Source organism: Magallana gigas, chromosome 6 (assembly GCF_963853765.1).
Source record: "Magallana gigas chromosome 6, xbMagGiga1.1, whole genome shotgun sequence".
Lineage (NCBI taxonomy): Eukaryota > Metazoa > Mollusca > Bivalvia > Ostreida > Ostreidae > Magallana > Magallana gigas.
Window position 1 is genome coordinate 17,291,208 of NC_088858.1, and position 23,489 is coordinate 17,314,696.

The 23,489-nt window shown below is 35.6% G+C and overlaps 1 protein-coding gene and 1 non-coding gene across 2 annotated transcripts in view; one reads left to right on the forward strand and one right to left on the reverse strand.

Moving 5' to 3' along the window:
* The first annotated feature begins 12,528 nt into the window (after positions 1 to 12,528).
* LOC117689421 (uncharacterized) overlaps positions 12,529 to 23,489 on the forward strand; it is a 38,529-nt gene continuing 27,568 nt past the window's right edge. The window contains exon 1 of the mRNA XM_066088927.1: positions 12,529 to 12,573. The gene's annotated coding sequence lies outside the window, so the exon portion shown is untranslated. The remainder of the gene's footprint in view (positions 12,574 to 23,489) is intronic.
* On the reverse strand, positions 22,252 to 23,350 carry LOC117689422 (uncharacterized). Its single transcript, XR_010715151.1, has 3 exons — positions 23,280 to 23,350; positions 23,092 to 23,162; positions 22,252 to 22,517 (listed from the first exon to the last, which is right to left on the reverse strand). It is a non-coding gene; the product is annotated as an uncharacterized protein (transcript).

Consider the following 23,489-nt stretch of genomic DNA (forward strand, 5'->3'; position numbering starts at 1 on the left):
GACTGGAACCTAGATCCTCCTCTGGCGTACTGTACGAGCGCTCCAACCAATGGGCTATTAAGAACCGATATTGACTGACAGTCACACATCTGCTAACCCGGTGATAAATACAATAAATTATTTCGAAGGAATTATCAGTTCATCTAGATGTATCATTTTAATGCTACAGGGGTGATTAGCTGAATGGATTATTCATCCTGTTGAGATACGGAAAAGATAACAAAATACAATCTTTAATCCCGATATGAAAAAAACAAAACGTGAATTTGGTACCCAATTAATATGGAGGGTAATCGTGTTCAAAAATCCAGACATGTAAACTTGTAAATCCGAATATGTAATCGTGTTGTTGTGCGAGTCTGAGTATGATTATGTGTAATTCTGATCATGTAACCTATAAAACTCCGGGATGAACACTTTAGAGTTGACCACGCAGGCCTTCAATCTAACTTTTCCTGCAGATGCTAATTGCAGCTGTAAAATGTTGTTTGTTATTTACATGTAACTTGCCACTATAATACAAACTTTCTATCTGTAGTCTCTGCATTTGTATTTCCGTTTTCTGAAATATCATGGCTGACATGTTGCAAATCAACAAATGTAAAGTCTACAAGTTTGTCGAATTTTGACATGACCATATATGGAGACAGTGACGTCACCGAAAGGCTAGCTGCAGGTAAAGGCATGCCGTAATCGCCGGAATAGGGACGGAATAAATATAAAAAAAAATATAAGGATGGTCTGTAATCATAATATCTCTGGATAACAACTTTTCTTAGAAAGTACTATTTTACCGATAAGAAAAACAAAGAATATAAAGATATATATTGGTTTTGAGATTTTGATTAATATGAGACATAAGAAGCGCCCTTTAAAAATAAATAAATAAAAATTCCAAAGATAAGACTAACTGTCGTGAAATTAAAATGTTATTAATTATTTTTAAAAATGTTTCTTTTTGCATTGTCAGCAATATGTAGGGAAAAAAGCCTATCATGCAGGTGAAAATTGGCATTTTTTAAAATTTCAAGCAATTATTTCGGAATATGAGCATGACTTCCTGAATGTCGGTTCAATACAGACTCACTTTGTGAAATTGGTTGATAAAAAAATCCTGGAGAGCTATTATAATACAGCTTTACAGCCACTTGTGAACATGTACTGTTTGCCATAAGCAACTACAAAATGTATAGTCTGTCCCAAGATATTTATGCAGCACATTTGGACGATTTTTTAATTAAAATACACATATCTGTGAAAGAAGTGCAATTGAAATAGATGAATGGGAAATTTCCAAGATAATTTCATTGGCACATCTTCCACTCGGAAAAATTCACAGGAATAAAAACAGATTCCTTACGGAGATTTATAATGGGGAATGTTTACATCTTTTCTCCATTCGGAATACTCTTGGATTACATCGCACAATTTTTCAACGTTATCATCCGGGCTTGCTGCAATACAAAATCTCCGTAGACATCACATTTTTAGCATTGTATTTAAACCTGATAAGCTAACAGGGGTGTTTCGACTGACAAATCTTCGAAATTTTTCCAAAAAAGTATAAATACATGTATAGTTACATACATTTTTCCGCAAAAAATTACCAAATCTTTGCAGGTCGTTTATTCTAACTAATTCAGAAAAATAGCAAGAGAAAAGCTGACAATGTAACAGCAAACCGGGTTTTCTTTTGTGTGAACAGTATCCATATTATAATCCATTTGTCAAACCTGAATTGCATATGCAATATGCAATGTATTTGCCAAAAAATGACTAAGTTCAACACCTGATATTTTTTGACAAATTATTAAAAATCTAAATCCTAGCAATTTGCATACCTCTGATTTATGTATAAGTGTTATGCAAAAGAACAATTTCCTATCTCAAAAACTGTACGAGGAGTTATCGGTAGATTAAGGGTACCTTCTTGGCAGCAACTCACCCGCCCGCCATTTTCACTTTTTCAATAATCGAAAAACCCGGTTAAAATTTCTGTCTAAAAATTCTTAGAATTCAAAAGCAATGGAGTTACAACATGGGACCTCATGGCGGTCTCCGAACCTCATGCCGCTCAAAATATATTTATCCCCTTAAGAAATTTCTTGACCCGTCTCATTTCTAGAAAAGAGTACGCATTTACTTATATTTCAGTTTAAATTGCATGTCAAATTATTTTATAGAAATAAGATATTATGCATTTCTTTTTAACCCTTATCATACAATACCATGAGAATTATATTACAGAAATTAGCGCATTCGTCACATCGGCGACGATTTTTATGTGCATGACCCTCTTCCTGTTTGGTCCAGTTTCAACCATACCTAAAAAACATTCTAAAAATAATACCGGTATTTTCGATAGAAAATGGATGTGTCCTTCATTAAAAGCTTATTGCAACAGTTAAGCTGAATATTATGTTTATGATGTATCAATTCCGGCGATTACGGCATGCCGTTTCCCCGCAGCAAAGCAGTTGCCATATAAGGTCATGTCAAAATTCGACAAACTTGTAGACTTTACATTTGTCAATTTGTATTATGTCAGATGTCCTATTGCCGAGTCTGAAGATACAAATGCAGAAACTACGGATTGAAAGTGTGCAAAGTTGAAGGTTTAAATAGCTGATGAAAGCAATAAAGCTGCGAATTGTGCATCATGCGAAGGAACTGAGTCAAATCTTACACGTGTTTATGCTCGAGTTTTATAGGTCACACGGTCAGAATTACACATGTTCATACTCAGACTTACAAACCAACACGATTACATATTCAGATTTACAAGTTTACATGTCTGGATTTTTGAACACGATTATCCTCCATAAATTAATAATGCAGTTGATACCTCAAGAAGTGACAGTTTAAACCCAGTTTAAATTAATTTCAGAATTCAATATAGAAACTGTGTTACACCAGCCACGGTCTAAAGGCACATAAGGGATATCTAAAAATCATTGTGCAAAACATGATTAACAAGGTACTAAACCTCCGATTTGTATAGTCCTTCCAAACCCACAAAAAGGCACATAAGGGATATCTAAAAATCATTGTGCAAAACATGATTAACAAGGTACTAAACCTCCGATTTGTACAGTCCTTCCACACCCACAAAAAAACCTGTTTCACGACTTCCAAATATGGTATACGCCAATGACAGAAAAAAGGTTGGAAGACTTGACTTTGACTGGTGCATTGGCCTTTACGCCAGTAAATACCAGCCTACTACTGAACCGACCTGATACACCATTGACAAACATGATCCAATTATGGTTTTTGTCGCATATTTACGGCTTTTTTCAGTGATATATCCCATATCACATATGCGATATTACTTTCCACGCCCTTTTATATATCACTGCACGAGACAAAAATCAGGTCAAGAGAAAAACAGAAGAATTTATTTGAGGCAATTCTACAAGAAACAAACAAAAAACATGAGAAAAATCAACGTTAAATAGCTTTTCTAGCCTTAAAAATGTCAACATAGATGTAATGAAATCTTTTGCACAACGCACACTAGATAACACCGTACTTATAGCGGTATATATAACCATGCCACTGTTCAAAAGCGGTACATAGCATCTGATCACTTGATCCAATTATGAATTAGGCTGCACATTAAAGGTAACATTGCAGTTACTCAACAAAAACCGATTGTTTCCGGGAATATTAGTGAGATCGTTCCCCAAATCTTGCACACCCGTTGATCTAAGATCTGTCGATAACGGTGCCTTTTTAGTAGGCGGATCTTTGCTGACTTCATTTTGTTGAGAGGTAGAGGTGCGTTTTATTTTCTTAAGGCATCACTCCTTAGGCCTGTCCTTTGCATTATTAATTGCTCATGGACCCCACTATTATACGAAGACGTGGCACATGTCCTCTTTCCAGAATGGTTGGAAAAGTTTCCGGATAAACCAGCCTCTGTACACATCGTCTTCACAAGCGTAGACAGTTTATTCCCACCAACAACCTGGCTCGAAAGACGAGGAGTAGTTCCGCCTATGAGGCGCCTGTAAATTAATTTACAGAGAAGTATTTTGAATTATACAACTCACTATAAAAGCAGCGAATTTATAATGATTATAATGAGGAAAAATGCATATGAATTACCTATATACAAACCTGTAAAAATGCTCCATTTCCGGACGACTCCGTTAGTTCCATATATGTTTCATAAATATTATACAAAGATCTCTCGTCTGAAGTAGAGCAATAGTGCCTGATACTTTTTGCTTCTATTTTTCTTTGATTAAAGCCGCCCGAGAAATTTTTTGATGTTTTGCCTTGAAAGTCAATGTAGATACCCACATTATCTTGTCCCAAACTAAACTGATCACGTGTGAGGGAGCGATGTTCGTCCATTCCGCGAAGTTCGAACAGCTTGCAGTTTTAATAGAAAACTGTATTTAACAATGATTTTGAAGTCGCACCCCCTAACAAATCTTTTTCCCACAATAAATTTTCGTCATCAGCCGAAATAGGATCAGCTTGTTTTTTCTTGAGTCCGATTCCTTTCGACGATATTTCTTTCATTCTCGCATTAGTGCGTTCCTAAAGTTGTAAAATCTTTTATCATTATTATCCAAAAAGTTCATATTTGTAACCCCGTTGTCCCGCATGTATCTTAAAATTTCCGCACAAATTTGGTACAAAGTAGCAGCTGGATATTCAGACCCGTCCTTCCGTCTACATTCTAACACAAAACACGACAGAAAATAGTTCAAATCCCCAACACTCATTTCATTTAAACCTGGAATATCTCCTCTTCATACTGTCCATTCATCCCAGGTACGTTTAGCCCAGTTTGTATTCCTCCAAATGTTCTTACTTTCCTGATTTGCGATCAATTGTTTGAAATCATCTTTTCCGGATTTTTTAACGGACTGAAAACGTTTACCGTCTGAAATCTCAGCATTTTCATGTTTAGATAAGAGGTCAAAATCACCGAAGTCTATATCATTAAAATCTCCAAGATTTTCTTCAGTAATTTCATATCAGTTGAGTGCCTGGCTTAAAGACAAATCGTCTAAATCTTCAAAATTGATCAAAAAATGAAAATCGAGATTGCTTACAACGTCCGACATGTTGACGAGCTATCATGAAATGAATCTCTTTATTATTTTTATTTCTTTGAAAGTTTGTCACTCGGTGAAATCTTGACACTCTCAGTGTTTTTTACGTCATCAGATATGCGACAAGTTGTTTACATCATATATGCCTCGTATTATTGGTTATATCGGTTTTTATGGGGCATGGAAATCGAGGGCGCGGACCCTCGATTTCCACGCCCCATAAAAACGATATAATCAATACTACTCGGCTTCTATGATGTAACCTATACTTGTCCGTAGCCGAGCTCATTTTATACATTTTAACAGTTATTAAAAAATGTAATATTGTAGATGTAAGTTTCAGTAGATGTAAGTTTCAATCAAGTAGGAGGGTCATTTTTATTAATGTTTTCTTGTGCTTCTCCGTTGGAAAACATCAACACTTGCTTTTTCCCATCCTTTGTTGTGATAATTAATCTCCTCCCAATTAATGGTGGTGGAACTCTCGTCCAGTATAACAATCCAATCCTACCTTCAACTCCGCAAAACACAATAATATTTTATATCATTACATATTTTAAGTTAAAATGAAATGCATATTAGAAAACTTAGAAAATAAGATGTTGTACATGTACATAAAGATTTTTTTTTGCAAAAACGGATCAGTGGTAGATGAGCCTGGCATCTCAAAGGAGGTATGGGGCAACTGTTGAAGCATTCTTTAGTCTTTTTTCCACGGTATTGCATGTACATTGGGTAAATTCTGATCTTTTAAAAAGTTGTTCCTTTTCCTCTCTTTAGATGGTATTCTATTTGGAACTTTTGGGGCCCCCCTTTTTTCTTTTTTGTTTCATAAAATCTTTGCATTACCCGAAGTTTTCTCTTAAAGCCCACCTGAATCATCTGCAAGGATGCATAGAGCTTCATTGTCAGCTTTGATATCTTACGTAATTGAATTATGTTCAAAAACCTCATGCCTCTTACTTTAGGATGACTGAGTTAAACTTCAATCAGCTTTATTAGAGTTTTGATTGTATAGATCCTTTTCGTTTGGCCAGGTGAGGTGTCATATGACTTAGAAGAGTGTTTATTAGGAGTAGTATTGACAAAAAGTGCCTTGTCCTTACTGTCATTCTCATTGTTGTAAAGTGTAAACATGATATTGACTTTGTGAACTTGTTTACATGCTACACATTTGTGTAATCTGGACAGTTGCAGTGATAATGTGGTAGCAAAAGTCTATACAAGGTCTTTCTCCACATTTACACGTAAGATAAAAATGCTCCTCCTTTCAATACAGATGGCAAATTTTAAGCAAATATTGATTACTGAGTATCGCGGGATTCTTTAAAAAACATGTCCTATATTTGCTTATATGTCCATTGGGAAATCGGAGACTTCTTTTATGCCTGTTTTGTGTATCTGTGTCCTCTTTCGAAGGCATTTTATATGCCACCCTCTTAAAATGGTTGATGAATTTCTTATTTTTTAATTTCAAAAGAGTTTCCAATAAAACATCAATTCGCCTATTCCTTTTTCTTTCAAAATAAATAGTTTTAGCTGATTATGGAAACTTTTTACAACATATTTGTATCAACTTTGCAATAGTTTCCTTTCCTGAAGCACTTTGCCAATTTTTCTGCTCTGCCAATGATCCTCAAAGCATTTCATAAACGCTGGACTAATTACTGCAAATTTACAACAAAGGAAGACTTTTACAGTAAAAAATAGTCTTGAATTTTGGTCGCCAACAAAGCACACAGAAAACTAAACAGAACTCTCATACTCATTAAGGTTTTCCGCTGGGAGCGGAAAACCTTACTATTATTCTGAAAAATTTTCAAATTTCTTATTTTTTTTTTTCTTCTAGACGCCAACTTTGATCCTTAATATCTCGCTCGTTTGTTCACCGATTGTTTTGAAATTTTCAGGACTGATAACAATCCGCGTGATGTTGTCGTTGCATATTTTAGTTGAGGAAAATCCCTATCCGGTTTTGAGTTATTCCCCTTTTAGTAAAATTTAACGACTTCTTTTGTCCAGGGGGTTTAGCTTTAACGATGACTGGCAGAGTCTCAAAGATGGGCTCGTTTGGAAGCTAATACATTGAATTTGTGCGAGATATATTTTATTTATTATTTAAATGCAAATATAAGGGGTGGTATAGATGCTGAAACAAAGGTAAGAAAAAAAATCAAAAAAAATCGCGTATTTTCCGTGTTAGTTTTCTACCTGATAAAAATTTGTTATAACATGTATTTTAAAAGTTCTTGGTCTTACTCAGGCCTTTCATTCGGTATGCCGAATAAAGGGCTGGCCCTTATAATTAGGGAGTTAGAGGCGTCCAAAGTTTCTTGTCAATAACTTAAAAAGGAATAAAAATTTCTAATGCATTATTGAAGCAAAGTTGTAAAGAAATTAATTTTGAATCCTTCTATAGTATTCAATTTAATGTTTTCGTAATTTATAGTCAGTATTTGCAGAAACAATTGTTGTCAGTTCGGTCCATTTTTGTGGGGGTGCGCACGTTTATGAGGTTATGAAAGGGCTTCTTGTAATGCACTAACTGATACAAGTAGTGCGCAAAAATAATTCCACATAAAATTCCCAAATGTTTTTATTCATATGTACATTTTCATTTCATATAGATGAACCTCTTTGACCTTATTTTTGTTGTTTGTTATGACTGTGCCCCTGTCTATATTTAGATGCATTACGAGACTCAGGTAACCGATCGATAGGAGAGTCGCTAGCTGTATTCAGGCCGTCGCCTAGACGATAGTGCATGTGCTTGTAGAGCTGGACGTACACGTTTAACGCGTCGCCCCACTGTGTTACTGTAACAGAGACATTTTGAATTGTTTCAGTACTGGGAGATGTGTTAATAAAATGGTTCCAATGCATGGTAATTAAACTCAACTTTTCTACAATACGTTTACACGACAGTCTTATAAAGCACAATGTGTATTACTGACATGACAAATGTACACTGGCAATTTAAACGAACGCGGGATTGCTCCCGATAGAACAATTCTTTTAAAGCAAAAAAAAAACAATACTGATTTGCGATGGATATAATATAATTATCATCGTGGAGATGATTTTAAAAAGTGAACTTAATATTCGTATACGATAATATTTGAATCCAAAGCCGCTAGTTTTAAGTTACGGTTATCAGGGATATTAATTATGACTTGCCCCGCGTTTCAGGTTTTTTACTTGCAAAACATCTACAAACGAAAATACCAAACAACCTTCAGCAGCAACTTATAAATTATTTATTCCATACACAATTCTAAAGAGGTAATCAAATAAATTTTATAAATGCTTTATGCTTGTATACATTCGCTATCTTCCATGGAAAAAAGTGGCATGGAAAAAATGTTCAATGTTCATCAAACACGCTGTAGTCTTAGCAATCGAAAATAATTAACAAACTGTATATTGATAGATTGACATATCAACAAACATTCAGACCCGCAATGTGTTTTTTTACAAGTTCTATAAAATGTAGAATCAATGACTGAATTCTTTACCGTTTTCCGTGTTGGTTATTTTGAATCACGTGTGTACGTTATGTGTAGCCATATAGATGAACACTTTAAGTGTTTAATTTTTATAAGAAATTGTGTACATGCAGAGCAATGCGATGCTAGGACAATTAAATTCCAACAATGTATATGGTGAGGCCGGTCAGACTGATACTGGTTCTGCTTGTTCTACAAATAGCGAATTAAGACGAAGTATTTAGGTGTTATATTTTAAACAAATATAAGTAATGCTTTCTTTAAAGCTTGCATTACTCAACAAAGTATTTTATTGGAATCATTCTTAGTTACCTTAACTGCATATGTACCGCTCGGTCTGTATCCCGGAAAAATTGACTACCATCCGAAATTTTTCATACAAGGTCTACATACTTGCAGCTAACATTACCTGTTTATAAATTCATTAAAAAGACGCGCAGAATCAAGTGGTAATATGTCGTTTGATATGGGATTTATGACGTCTATTTATATTGTTTTCATTAAAATTATTTCATTATTTCAAGCTTGTGGGTGGAATGAAATCAGTTTCACATGTTATATGACATAAAGATGTCCTCTCCCCACTTTTTCTCGCAGCAACTATTTTTTTTAAAATTGACATAAAAAATTGAATTGTCATGGAGTTGCCCCCCCCTTTTTTTGTAGCATGTAAAAAAATGGTATGAAAATCATGATATTATGAGTGAAATTTTGAAAATTTTAGAAAATTCTTTAAAAAAAATTCTTTTTTTGCTTGTCAAGATTTGTTGGATGAGTTTGCCCCCCCCCCCACTTTCAAAAACGATGCTACGTGCTAGGAAATTACTCCTCTTTAATAAACAAAACAAACTAACAAACATAACCGATCCAGATAAATATAATTACATCTATCAAAAATAACCTTAAAAAACAAACTACACATTCATCCTTCACCCACAATATTGCCTTTTCGATATTTGTCATCGTTGTAGACCCGTGTGACAATCTGTTACATTATATTTGTAAGTAGGTGCTTGCACAACAAAGAACCCCTTGCTGATCTACATTTTCAATAACGCATACAAAGAAAAAATATATTTTGATTTATTTTTGAATTTCTTTTGATGTAAAAAAAAGAGAAGAAATTGGTTCTCAGTCTCTCTTTATGCCTGTTTGTTAGCGGTTAATCCAAGTTCATTTTGAATATCCTTTGGTAATTTAAAAAATGCGATGTAAATTTTTTTTCATGCAATATTTCGGACAAAGCAATGAAGAGTTGTTTCTTGAAATTTTATTAGACCATAAAATTGTAAAATGCTAGCATTGAAAATTGTGCCCGATTTCTTTCTTTTTTTTTAAGGTAAAACTTTATTGATTTAAAAAATGATTCTTTGAGACAAACAAATTGACATAATCAATAAGAGTTTGACAATCTCTAACTGCAGGTCTGTAGCTTTTAGTCAGAAAAAGAATCGGATGGACGACCTAGGACACAGATCGTCCATCCGAATTTCTTGAAAATTGCCATTATTTTCGTACGCGGACGCAATACTCACCGAGACTAAATGGTTCGTATCTTAAGTTTTAACTGCTTTGAAAGGTTATATTGGTTTTTGATAATTATGAACATGAATATTTAAATAAAAATGGTTAAAATTATAGTAAAATTACCGGCATTGGTCTTCTCCGTGCGCGGATCTAGAAGGGGAAGGGTTCCAGACCCCCCCCCCCCCCCCCCACCCAGCGAAATTTCTTTCAATTACGTGTACATTATAAACTTACCAAATATGCCTCAGACATCCCTTGGCAAAGTCAAATAACCGTCTGACTTTTCAACCCCCACCCCGGAAAAATTTTCTGATCCGCGCATGTTCCCCCTCCTCGAAATACAAAATTATTCTTCAAAACCCCTTGTAAAATTTCCAGGATCTCCGCATATATACTAAGAGATTCATTGGCGCTTGCGTTTGATAAAAATGCGTGTAAAACGTTTGCCAATGGTCTTTTTACCTTCGTACCGGGCATACCCACAGTCCCACTCTGTGAATAAAATGCGGCGAATCAAACTAGAGACAATGTGTTAAGATCTGTATTTGCCTATAAACATGTAGCATCATCGTGCAAATTGCACTGTTTAATTATATTTTTTTTTTGTTGACTTTACTTGTAAAAATCGTAATTTTTTCTCACAGTTCATATCTTACAAAGTTACTTTTTTATTTAGTGATTGACACTTTTCAGACTTTATATGTGATTTCAAAGAGACAGAGTGTCATGTCTCAAGGACTGTTAATCTCTTAAAACATCATTGTGCAATTATCAGATTTTCATTTCTTGGACATTAAAGACTCACTGAGTTTATTTAATTATTTTATATCTGTGAACCTTTCACTCAGCTTACTTATATCATTACCTGTCAATTTATACTCATTGTTAAGATTCTTATAAATAGTTATGTACAATTGTCAATGCGCAGTCTGGAATACGTCAGCCAGCCCACGTCCGACTCTCCCAGAGTCTTGAGTCCGGAGGCCACTACTGGCCATATCCGAATTGTTTGTAACATGTCTGTCTGTTAAATTGTTATAATGTTGCCATCGTTGAGTCTCGTCCAATAATGTGGAATCTTGCATCAATTGCCTGTTTATTTCTCTGGAACTGTGTACTGGTGGACCTTCGGGAATACGGCAAACCTACCCTTCGTTTTAGCTTACGGCCCACAGCGCGCCACAACCTTATACACTTTACGCCAACATTCCCTCACCCGGTTCGTACTGCACACGACCGATGCAGATCCAGACGAATTCTCTATCACTGTAAAATCTACGCAGTCACAGATATATAATACTTTGTTTCTCAGTGTTTACACATCTAATATTGTACTATGGTCAGCTATCAAATTTTTGTAATACGTCACAAGTATGACGCAGCTACGACGGAAAACCTAATCGTTGCTTGCAACGAGCTCGTCTCTAGTTGTTCTTACAATACTGTTTGACGTTGCGAGTCCATGACCTGTATATATGCCATATGCACAAATAATGTTGCAAATCATTTCCAAAAATAGACACTGTTGCAATTCAAGAAGGATTATCTTCATCTTCATCATGACATTCACTTTTGTGTCTGGAGACTTGACATACATTAATAATAAGGTTATAGCTGCATCATCCTCCTCATGTTGGAAATACAAAATACCAAAGAGTAACCTCTGCGAAACTGGTCGGGAGCCAATAGAGTACTCAACTTAAAACTGAAAACCGCTCCTAAATAAGCACTGTCCGCCATATTTCTCTATCAGCACCGCTTTCCCTACAACTCCTATAAGCCACAGACCTCCTAACAGTTTAAAGTATTTCGCTGTTACAGTAGAAGTTACATCTGTGTGGACGTACATCTTGCCTCGCCGTGTTACTCGGTCGCGATTAAATTTGCAAGTTGTACGCACTTTTCTCAAACCAGGAGAGTACTAACATCAAATTTACTGGTCAATACATTTTTTATCCCCTCGCGCAACTTCTTGCGAAGGGGATATAACATCGCTACCGTGCGTGTGTGTGTATGTATGTATGTGTGTGTGCATATGCATGTATGTATGTGTGTGTGTGCACTCCATTTCAATTTTCTAGTAAATTAAAATAAAACCTTGCAATAGAATTTCCTCAACCTTTGCACAAATATGCCTCATTGTAAAAGATTAAAACAAATGCAATGTCATATTAATTGGTCAAATTTTTAAGCAAAAACTTAGATAAAATTTCACCATTGTAAAGGAGGGGGGGCATACATTATGACAAAATTCGTTCAAAACTAAAAATATTTATCATAGATTGCACACTTCTGTAAAATAACAAATAAAAAATGCATGTGCCTTTCAAACCATTAATACTATAACAAATTATTATTTCATTAAATCAATGTCATAATCAACTTTGTATACGAGTTATCAATCGAAATTCCTGAGTAAGAGTTATCAATCACCCAGAGCAGAAGTAGCATGACAGAACAACGTTACGGTGAGTTAAGAGCTTAAAGCTGACATGAATTCTTAAAAGCATTTGGTCGCCATATTAGTTTTGATCGCTCCTCTACTGCCACTGGGGTATATATACCGGTTGAGAAAGTTACGGTCGGTTGCTTTCCGACCGAGGCATTCAGGTTTCACGGACTTCTAAATGCATAAACTATACATAACACTAAAATGTTTGTAATAAAGAGTAAAAGAAACAACAATCAATAAAATACAAAATATATTTATTCTTTGAAAGAATTTTCAAGGTACTCGTATCCGTATTATTTTAGACAGATAGTTTTGCCTTACTTCGCATGCACATCGAACACATGTGTCGTTGATACAGAGTGCACAACGTCTGCATCTTTTTGAAAACCCCGGCGGCACTATATCCAACTCAGTAGCTAAATGATAGTAAATCCAAGAAAGGAACAACGTAACAGCGACTCTTTTCCATCGGTTTTATAAACACGCTCCGTTTTCATGCGATCATTGGCATTGCTCGATCTGCCACAGTGTGTGGTTGCGCATGTGCAATGTTATAACATACACAGGAAAATGGTCTACAGTTATCGAGAATTTTTGAAGTTATGTGCCGGGATTTCAGTCTGTCTTGTTTCAACGTTCATTGGATATATTCCTTGACTGTGCAGTGGTTATATTATTTTTGTTCAAAACGCGTTTCTACACGTCTTTTCGTCCAAGGTGACGTGTTCGGGTGTATGAATTACCTGAATGCGGTGAAGCATGAATAGTGCTCTCGGCCTTATATAGGGTGTGTGTAGCGATGAGCAGAATAGAAATCGACAACTAATATGGCGGTAGTCGGAGATAAAAAGGGAAATAATGCGTATTTATGAATTCATGTCAGCTTTAATGTGTTTGAATGTTTGTTATTATCCCCTCGCGAAACTTTTTGCGAAGGGCATATAGCATCGCTGCTGTGCGTGTGTGTGTGTTCAGCTTGGAAACCAGTTTAAAAGAAAACTCTTGCACGGATATTTATCAAACTTCGTACACTCATTTGGCATGGTAAAAGACAAACCCTGTGAATTTTCAAGTCAATGAGTTAATTATTCTTTAATAGATCGTTAAAATAACACAACTTTTACAAATTTTATGTACGACTTGGCAATAACTACTTCTGCTTCTCTTCTGTGAAACCAAAATGAAAGTAAGCAGTTCAAATCAACAACATGATATTTTTTAAATTGAGATCTAGTGCAGGTAAAGAAAAAGTAGTTTTTGTAGAAATGGAAGGTTAGTAGAATGTGGTCTTCCATTTATATAACTATATATTCCTAAGCAATGCATCCCCCACACAATAACTTATGTCGCGAGGGGATGCTCCGCTTAGCGGTGCCCTTGTTAATTTTACTCTATATATTCCTATGTTAAACTTCGACCCCCCATAGTGACCCAAACCTACCCCCGGGAGTCATGATTTTCACGACTTTGAATCTACACTACCTGAGGATGCTTCCACTCAAGTTTCACCTTTCCTGGCTGATAAGTTTGTGAGAAGAAGATTTTTAAAGATTTACTTTATATATTCATATGTTAAACTTTGACCCCCCATTGTGGCCCCACCCTACCCCCGGGGGTCATGATTTTCACAACTTTGAATCTACACTATCTGAGAATGCATCCACACAAGTTTCAGTTTCCTGGCAGATTAGTTTTTGAGAAGAAGATTTTTAAAGATTTACTCTATATATTCCTATGTTAAACTTCGACGACCCCCCCCCCCCTCATTGTGGCCCACCCTACCCTCAGTGGTCATGATTTTCACAACTTTCAATTTACACTACCTAAGGATGCTTCCACACAAGTTTCAGCTTTCCTGGCTGATTAGTCTTGAGAAGATTTTTAAATATTTACTCTATACATTCTTACAGACCCTGAAACGTACTACTACACCACACGCTCGCTAAACGGTTCACACGAAACGCTGAACGGTTTAAACGAAACGCTGCACGCTTTGCCCGTAACGCTAAACGATTTACACGAAACGCTGACCGGTTTACACGAAACGATTCTCGCACGAAACGATTTGCTCGCTTTTCACACGCTTTGGACACGCTTTTATCCTGATCGATTCGGGTGCTCTCGGATTTTTACCCTGAATCTGTTTGTAAGAATAAATTTTAAGAAAACACGAAATAATAGAAAATCTGATATTAGAAACATATATTTACATAAGTATTGAATTGATTAATAAAATTAATTTGGTACTTATATTTAAAGCAAAAAAATATTTATTCACAGAATTAGCCAAAAATACTACTTCTATAATAGAATTATTGCTCAAGAGAAATATCCATGATTCTTATAAGTGCCGTAAATAATAAAAATTCCAGAGAAAAATGTTACCTTAACACAATATTCAATACCAAAAATAAAATCCGTATGATTACAAACTGAAATCGGTTTTACAGCATTCGGCGGGATTTGTTTTTTCTTCTCATATTAGTATTTTTTTTGGTTTCAGAGAATACGATGTAAAAATACTAACAGTAAATAAGCCTGTAAATATTTACATTGATAATTTTGAAAGTTATGTAAAATAAAATTAGTCACGTAAGTTAGAAAAATGCTATAAAACAACCGATTATTTTTTTTATGTCGTATAATTCGCGTAAATAAATGTTCCGTACATAAAATCACAGAAAAAAAAATCAATCGATTAAACAATAAAGAAAGTTGTCATTACTATTTCGGATTTTGGAAATAACAAAAAATAAAAATAATTTAAATATTTGTCTCAATATTCGTATACATAACCGGCACCCCGCATAACGGCGTACAATATATCGATCATATAAATCTATTTGAGTTAAGTACCATGCATATAGATTCCCATAATATTTAATTGCATGTGTATATTTTAGGAAAAAATCAGTGTGTTAATTACTTGTTGTTTTCTGTTATCAGTGTTTAAATAATTAAAATAATTTGTAGAAATATTTTTAATCGGGATTCCGAAGAATTTACTTCCCGCATTTCATAGAAACGAACAGTATATTTTCTTTCTATGTTTACATTTAATTTTGATCAAATTAATGTTAAATAATCTATCATTTAAATTGTGTGCATAAACAATTACTGATTTCGACTACCTTGAAGTCATTAAATTTATATTGGCTATTGACAAAAGAAGACACGCGTAACCATCCAATGAAAACCAATACACAGAGTTTGATTGTCAGGTTAAGCCAGGTGCAAGTCTTACCCGATGTCCGAGGTTATGTGTGCTGGTTATACACAGCCGAATAGTCTCAGTAACTAGTCTTCTTTCAATACGCGTACCTTTCATTTGTTTGTTAAAAATGAATTCAATTTTGTAAAAAGATAAGTATATCATTTCTTATAAAACTTTTCACGAGAATATCTACAAAGGAGTTTTGCCAATCACAAACAGTTTAAAGTAATGTTTAACACGAGCGCTATATTGAAACAATCTGATGAACGTTTCACTCGGTTCTCGCACGCTTTGCCCGAAACGATTTACACGCTTTGCCCGAAACGCTGCACGCTTTGCCCGAAACGCTAAACGGTTTACACGAAACGCTTCACGATTCACACGAAACGCTAAACGGTTTACACGAAACGCTAAACGGTTTACACGAAACGTTTCTCGCACGAAAGTCGCACGCTTTTTTGGTGTAGTAGTACGTTTCAGGGTCTGTATGTAAAACTTCGACCCCCATTGTGGCCCCATCCTACCCCTGGGGGTTATGATTTTCACAACTTTGAATTTACACTACCCGAGGATGCTTCCATACAAGTTTCAGCTTTGCTGGCCGATTAGTTTCTGAGAAGAAGATTTTTAAAGATTTAATAAATATATTGCTTTGTTAAACTTTGACCCCCCCCCCCCATTGTGGCCCCACCCTACCCCGGGGGTCATGATTTTCAGAACTTTGAATCTACACTACTTGAGGATGCTTCCACACAAGTTTCAGCTTTCCTGGCTGTTTCGTTTCTGAGAAGATTTTTAAAGATTTACTTTATATATTCATATGTAAAACTTCGAGCCCCCCCCCCCCCCCCCCCAATTGTGACCCAAACCTACCCCCGGGAGTCATGATTTTCACGACTTTGAATCTACACTACTTGAGGATGCTTCCACACAAGTTTCAGCTTTCCTGGCTGTTTCGTTTCTGAGAAGAAGATTTTTAAAGATTTACTCTATATATTCATATGTTAAACTTTGACCCCCCATTGTGGCCCCACCCTACCCCCGGGGGTCTTGATTTTCACAACTTTGAATCTACACTATCTGAGAATGCATCCACACAAGTTTCAGTTTCCTGGCAGATAAGTTTTTGAGAAGAAGATTTTTAAAGATTTACTCTATATATTTCTATGTTAAACTTCGACCCCCCCCCCCCCCTTGTGGCCCCACCCTACCCTCAGTGGTCATAATTTTCACAACTTTGAATTTACTCTACCCAAGGATGCTTCCACACAAGTTTCAGCTTTCCTGGCTGATTAGTCTTGAGAAGAAGATTTTTAAATATTTACTCTATACATTCCTATGTTAAACTTCGACCCCCATTGTGGCCCCATCCCATCCCTGGGGGTTATGATTTTCACAACTTTGAATCTACACTACCCGAGGATGCTTCCATGCAAGCTTCAGCTTTGCTGGCTGATTAGTTTCTGAGAAGATTTTTAAAGATTTACTAAATATATTGCTTTGTTAAACTTTGACCCCCCCCCCCCCAATTGTGGCCCCAGCCTACCCCGGGGGTCATGATTTTCACAACTTTGAATCTACACTACTTGAGGATGCTTCCACACAAGTTTCAGCGTTCCTGGCTGTTTCTTTTCTGAGAAGAAGATTTTTAAAGATTTACTTTATATATTCATATGTAAAACTTCGAGCCCCCCCCCCCAATTGTGGCCCTACCCTACCCCCGGGGGTCATGATTTTTACAACTTTAAATTTTCACTACCTGAGGATGCTTCCACACAAGTTTCAGCTTTCCTGGTCTTATGGTTCGTGAGAAGATTTTCCTAAAATCCTAATTATCTCCCTTTGCAAAAGGGCGTGGTCCTTTACTTTCACCACTTTGAATTTCCTTAGGCTAAGGATGCTTTGTGCCCAGTTTAGTTTCAGCTTTCCTGGCTGATTAGTCTTGAGAAGACAGGGTTGTCTCTAAGAATTGATGTAGCAGGGTGAAAAATTAAAGTAGAAGGGGGGGTCTGTCGGTCCTCCCCCAGCGGGGGTTGCGGGGACAGAGCCCCTGCATCCGGGGGTGCAGGGGGCCGAAGGCCCTCGGCCGAAAATGAATTTCAGAACTTTTAATTATGATTTGGAGGCCTCTGAAGAGGCATAAAACTCATATTCTACAATTCATTTTTAGTCATTTCACTAAATAATTTCAATTATCTCTACATCTCTCATTCATATAAATTCAATTGACATTTATTTAACTTTATACTGACACAATTGTTTATTATTTTTCTTGTAATCTATGAAAATTTTAACAGAATGTTAACAAGTTATTTATTAACTCATTACAGATTTACATCCATGAATGATGATGATTCAGATTGATCACTGACAGTTTTCAATTTTAAAATTCATCTTTATAATCATAATCAGATTCATCATCAAAACCTTCATCAGAATCTGGAGAACTTGTATATTCTTGATGTAGTTTATAAGCTTTCACATAGGCTGAAATTTCTTCCTTCACAATTTCCTTCCGCATGTCTCTATCTGTCTGCACACATGCATCTACAGTCTGTGGTACATTTTTATTGGCTTCATTTGCAAGTCTATTCTGTTCAACATCTTCTTCACCAGTTTGATGAGTTTTTTTTGGGAATCTTCTCCTTTTCTTTGCTGCAATCCATGACTCTACAGTATCTGCAATTACAGATTTGGCCATTTCACTGCCAGCTTCTTCTCCATTGATGGAGATTGCCATCAATGCATTTAATGTTTTGTTTTGTAGTCTTGATCTTAATCTTGCCTTGAGTCTCTTTACACAACTGGCTCCTCTCTATGGCCATGCATTAGATACAGGAACTACTAAAATTGCCTCAGCAATAAAGCTTAACCTTGGATAAAAGTGTGATGCCTCAACAATTTTTTGCAAACACCACTGCAATGAAGTCACATTGCAAGGTCCATTCGCAGGCTTACATTCTTCTGGAACCTCTGCTTTCATATTCAGCATGTCATACTTAAACTTTCCATACTCTGCAACTATTTCTTCAGTCACACCATTTCTTCCTTTGGGATTCACTTAGATTTTTGGTGAAGTGATCACACAGTACATGGATTTGAGATTTTCCATGGCTTTTAAATCCTGGGGAGTCTTTGCCTGGGACCTTTAGAGGATCAAAAACACTGACAGCACTCAAAACTGGTAGACAATCTCTAAATCTTCTGTCAATATTTTTTATCAATTCATCAATGTAACTGTTCATGTGATTTTCTATCAGCTGAATTTGGTGTTCTGTTGCTTTTATACCTAATTCTGAGAGTCTTTGTCCCTCTTTTAAATCATCCTTCAGCCTTTTTATTGGTGACGTATTTTCTTTAACTGCAATGAGTTTTTCTGTTGTGTATTCCAATGTTGGTCCTAACTTGGAAAAGTCAATAGTTCCAATCTGAAAAGTTTTACGAACTACTGTTAGTAATGGCAAGACTTCAACAAGCATATAAATGATGCCAATAAATTTTACACACTTCAGCTTTTGGTACAAACCAAGGGATGTTGGGTCTTTTTCCTTCAATGTGTTCAATGTTTGGAGAACTGCTTCATATTCAGAGTCAATGGCCTTGACAGAAGAATCAAAAGATAGCCATCTAGTGGTGCATGCTTTTTTCAGTCTTTTAGAGACCCCAGTTTTTTACTCTTGAGTTGTCAATTGTAAATTCTTTATTCTCAACTGTATTTGCAAGAAGGACGCCATCTTCTTTGGGGATTTCTGTAACATGTTCCACAGCTGCATCAACCATGTATGTACGTTTTTAATATAACCAACATTCTGAAGAATATCTGTGCATGCCAAAGCCAAACGATGGCATATGCAATGCACACTGATAACTTGAGGGTTTTCTTTCTTCAATAGAGTTGCAACTTCTGATTTTACACCGGTCATCACAGCAGCACCATCAGAAACAAATGCACAAAGTCCTTTTTTGTCCAGTTCAAATTTTTCTAAATTGTTGAATATTGTTTTTGTGATAGTTTTTGCATCTGCAGATTCTGCGTCTTCGAGAAGATCATTCACAGATAGAAATTGTGTCTTCACTTTGCCATTAGCTTTGCTGTAGTATTGAATGAAAGTTACCATTTGTTCAGCTACTGAAATGTCATTTACTTCATCCACCATCAGCCCATAGCAGCTTCCTTGTCCAACTTCTCTTAAATATGTACTTTGGACTGTTTTACCCAGTAGATCTATTATGACAGACAGTGCTGTTTGTGATCTATGTTGAAAATGCCTCATTTCTTTCAACCCTAATCTCTCTAAAAGTAACAACATTGGTCTGACTTTACAGTTTGGCAACTCTTCTTTAATAATCCAGTTTACAGTTTCAAACACTTTCACAAGAACTTCATCAGCTACCTTCTCTCTTTCCGATATTTCCCTTTGAAAAAATGAGACTTTTTGCAGCATTTCTGAGGAAATAGCATTTTGATGTTGTACAGTTTTACAATGATCAGTGAATGCCTCTGGACGGATTCTCTTGGATCTTTGTTGAAAATCTTTTGTTTTATTTTGGGTGTTCATTGTATCATGTTTTCTACAAAGGTAACAATATAAACCCTCTCCTTCTGAGAAAATTGCCCACCATAGGTTTGTCGTTTCACAGTATGACATCTTCTTATTCTCAAGCCAGCTATGTTGCAACTTGTAGGTTTTTAACCGGGTTTTCCAACGGAAAAATCCGGTTATTAAAATGGTGAAAATGGCGGGCGGGCGGGCGGGCGGCTGCCAAAAGGGTACCCTCATTGTACGGATAACTTCTCCTACAGTTTTCAAGATAGGAAGTTGTTCTTTTGCAGATCAATTGTACATATATCAGAGGTGTGCATATTGCAAGGATTTTGATTTCTGATAATTTATCGAAAAAATACCAGGTTTTGAACTTAGTCATTTTTTGGCAAAATATTGCATATAGGGTACCCTCATTGTACGGATAACTCCTCCTACAGTTTTGAAGATAGGAAGTTGTTCTTTTGCAGATCAATTGTACATATATCAGAGGTGTGCATATTGCTAGGATTTTGATTTCTGATAATTTATGGAAAAAATACCAGGTTTTGAACTTAGTCATTTTTTGGGAAAATATTGCATATAGGGTACCCTCATTGTACGGATAACTCCTCCTACAGTTCTCAAGATAGGAAGTTGTTCTTGTGCAGATCAATTGTACATATATCAGAGGTGTGCATATTGCTAGGATTTTGATTTCTGATAATTTATGAAAAAAATACCAGGTTTTGAACTTAGTCATTTATTTGCAAAATATTGCATATAGGGTACCCTCATTGTACGGATAACTCCTCCTACAGTTTTGAAGATAGGAAGTTGTTCTTTTGCAGATCAATTGTACATATATCAGAGGTGTGCATATTGCTAGGATTTTGATTTCTGATAATTTATGGAAAAAATACCAGGTTTTGAACTTAGTCATTTTTTGGGAAAATATTGCATATAGGGTACCCTCATTGTACGGATAACTCCTCCTACAGTTCTCAAGATAGGAAGTTGTTCTTGTGCAGATCAATTGTACATATATCAGAGGTGTGCATATTGCTAGGATTTTGATTTCTGATAATTTATGAAAAAAATACCAGGTTTTGAACTTAGTCATTTATTTGCAAAATATTGCATATAGGGTACCCTCATTGTACGGATAACTCCTCCTACAGTTTTGAAGATAGGAAGTTGTTCTTTTGCAGATCAATTGTACATATATCAGAGGTGTGCATATTGCTAGGATTTTGATTTCTGATAATTTATGGAAAAAATACCAGGTTTTGAACTTAGTCATTTTTTGGGAAAATATTGCATATAGGGTACCCTCATTGTACGGATAACTCCTCCTACAGTTCTCAAGATAGGAAGTTGTTCTTGTGCAGATCAATTGTACATATATCAGAGGTGTGCATATTGCTAGGATTTTGATTTCTGATAATTTATGAAAAAAATACCAGGTTTTGAACTTAGTCATTTATTTGCAAAATATTGCATATAGGGTACCCTCATTGTACGGATAACTCCTCCTACAGTTTTGAAGATAGGAAGTTGTTCTTGTGCAGATCAATTGTACATATATCAGAGGTGTGCATATTGCTGGGATTTTGATTTCTGATAATTTATGAAAAAAATACTAGATTTTGAACTTAGTCATTTTTTGGGAAAATATTGCATATAGGGTACCCTCATTGTACGGATAACTCCTCCTACAGTTTTGAAGATAGGAAGTTGTTCTTGTGCAGATCAATTGTTCATATATCAGAGGTGTGCATATTGCTAGGATTTTGATTTCTGATAATTTATGAAAAAAATACTAGCTTTGGAACTTGGTCATTTTTTTTCAAAATGTTGCATATAGGGTACTCCATTTCACTGGATACGTGTTGACATGTATTATGGATACAGTTCACATAAAAGAAAACCCGGTTTGCTGTCACATTGACAGCTTTTCTCTTGTTTTGTTTTCTTTTTCAGTAAGACAAAAAGACTTAGAACTTTCAAAACATTTTGTCTCGCATATGTCATGGTGGTGAACATGTTTCTCAGGAAATAAATCAGTAACTTCTGATATTGAATGGTTTTTAACTTGAGAACTGCTGCTGCTAGCTTGAGAACTGCTGCCGGGGACTTGTGGACAGCTGCTGGGGACTTGAGGACTGCTGCCGAGAACTTCAGAACTACTGCTAGGACTTGAATTTTCTTTTGGGTTTGACTCTACAATAATAAAAATGCAATTTATTTTTGCATGGCAGTAATACACATTTTGTTTGCATTTATTTTTATTACTGATAAAAATAAATAATGAAAATAAATACAAACAAACTGTAGTGTGTGATCATTTCATTTCTTTCAATAAAAATCAATTCATCATTATTTAAAATTAATTATATATCAAATATTTTTTATCGTTTTTACATCTTATTTTACACTGACAAACAGGCACAAAGAAAATTAAAACCTATGTGAAAAGTAAATGTGTTGCAGTTAGTAAGTTAGTACTACCTAGCAATGGATGAGTGCAAGCTATAAAAGAGCGTGGCTTTTACAAGCAGAATATAATACAGAGATCACAGGCATACATAAAAAATAGATATTAAGCAGATACCAGAAAACCTACTGCCAGGCATACAAACATTACAGCATTTATATTTGGGAGACTAAGGGAAAAAATTACCTCAACTCAACTAGATAATTTGGAATAAAAAAAATATTAATGTTTTCTTATTTTCATTTTCAGCATTTGTGTTACTTTACCTAGATATTGACAAGGAAGAGAATTAACGCTTACCATCTTCTATTCGTTTGCGTTTGCACTGGACTTCAGTTGCTTGATCTTGTGTGCTTTCTCGTTTTTCTTTGCTACAAGAATTGTTAACCAATAACGTGTAATAAACCTTAGTTATACATTTGGTAAATATTTTTTGTGACACGTTCAAGCTCCCTATAATCGAACATGAACGTAGTCTTAGGGCCTACCTGTTTTTAAACCCAAAAAATGCCAGTTTCTTCTGAGCTGCCATCATATACACCGGAAGTTTAAATCGAAAAAGAATTATAGAATCAAACAAAACGGAATTTAAAAATCCGTAAAACTAATCCCGAACCGGAAGCGTTCGCGTTTATCGATAGCGAAGAAAATGTTTACAATTGTGATTATAATTGAAGGAAATTGTATTACTTTGGTTT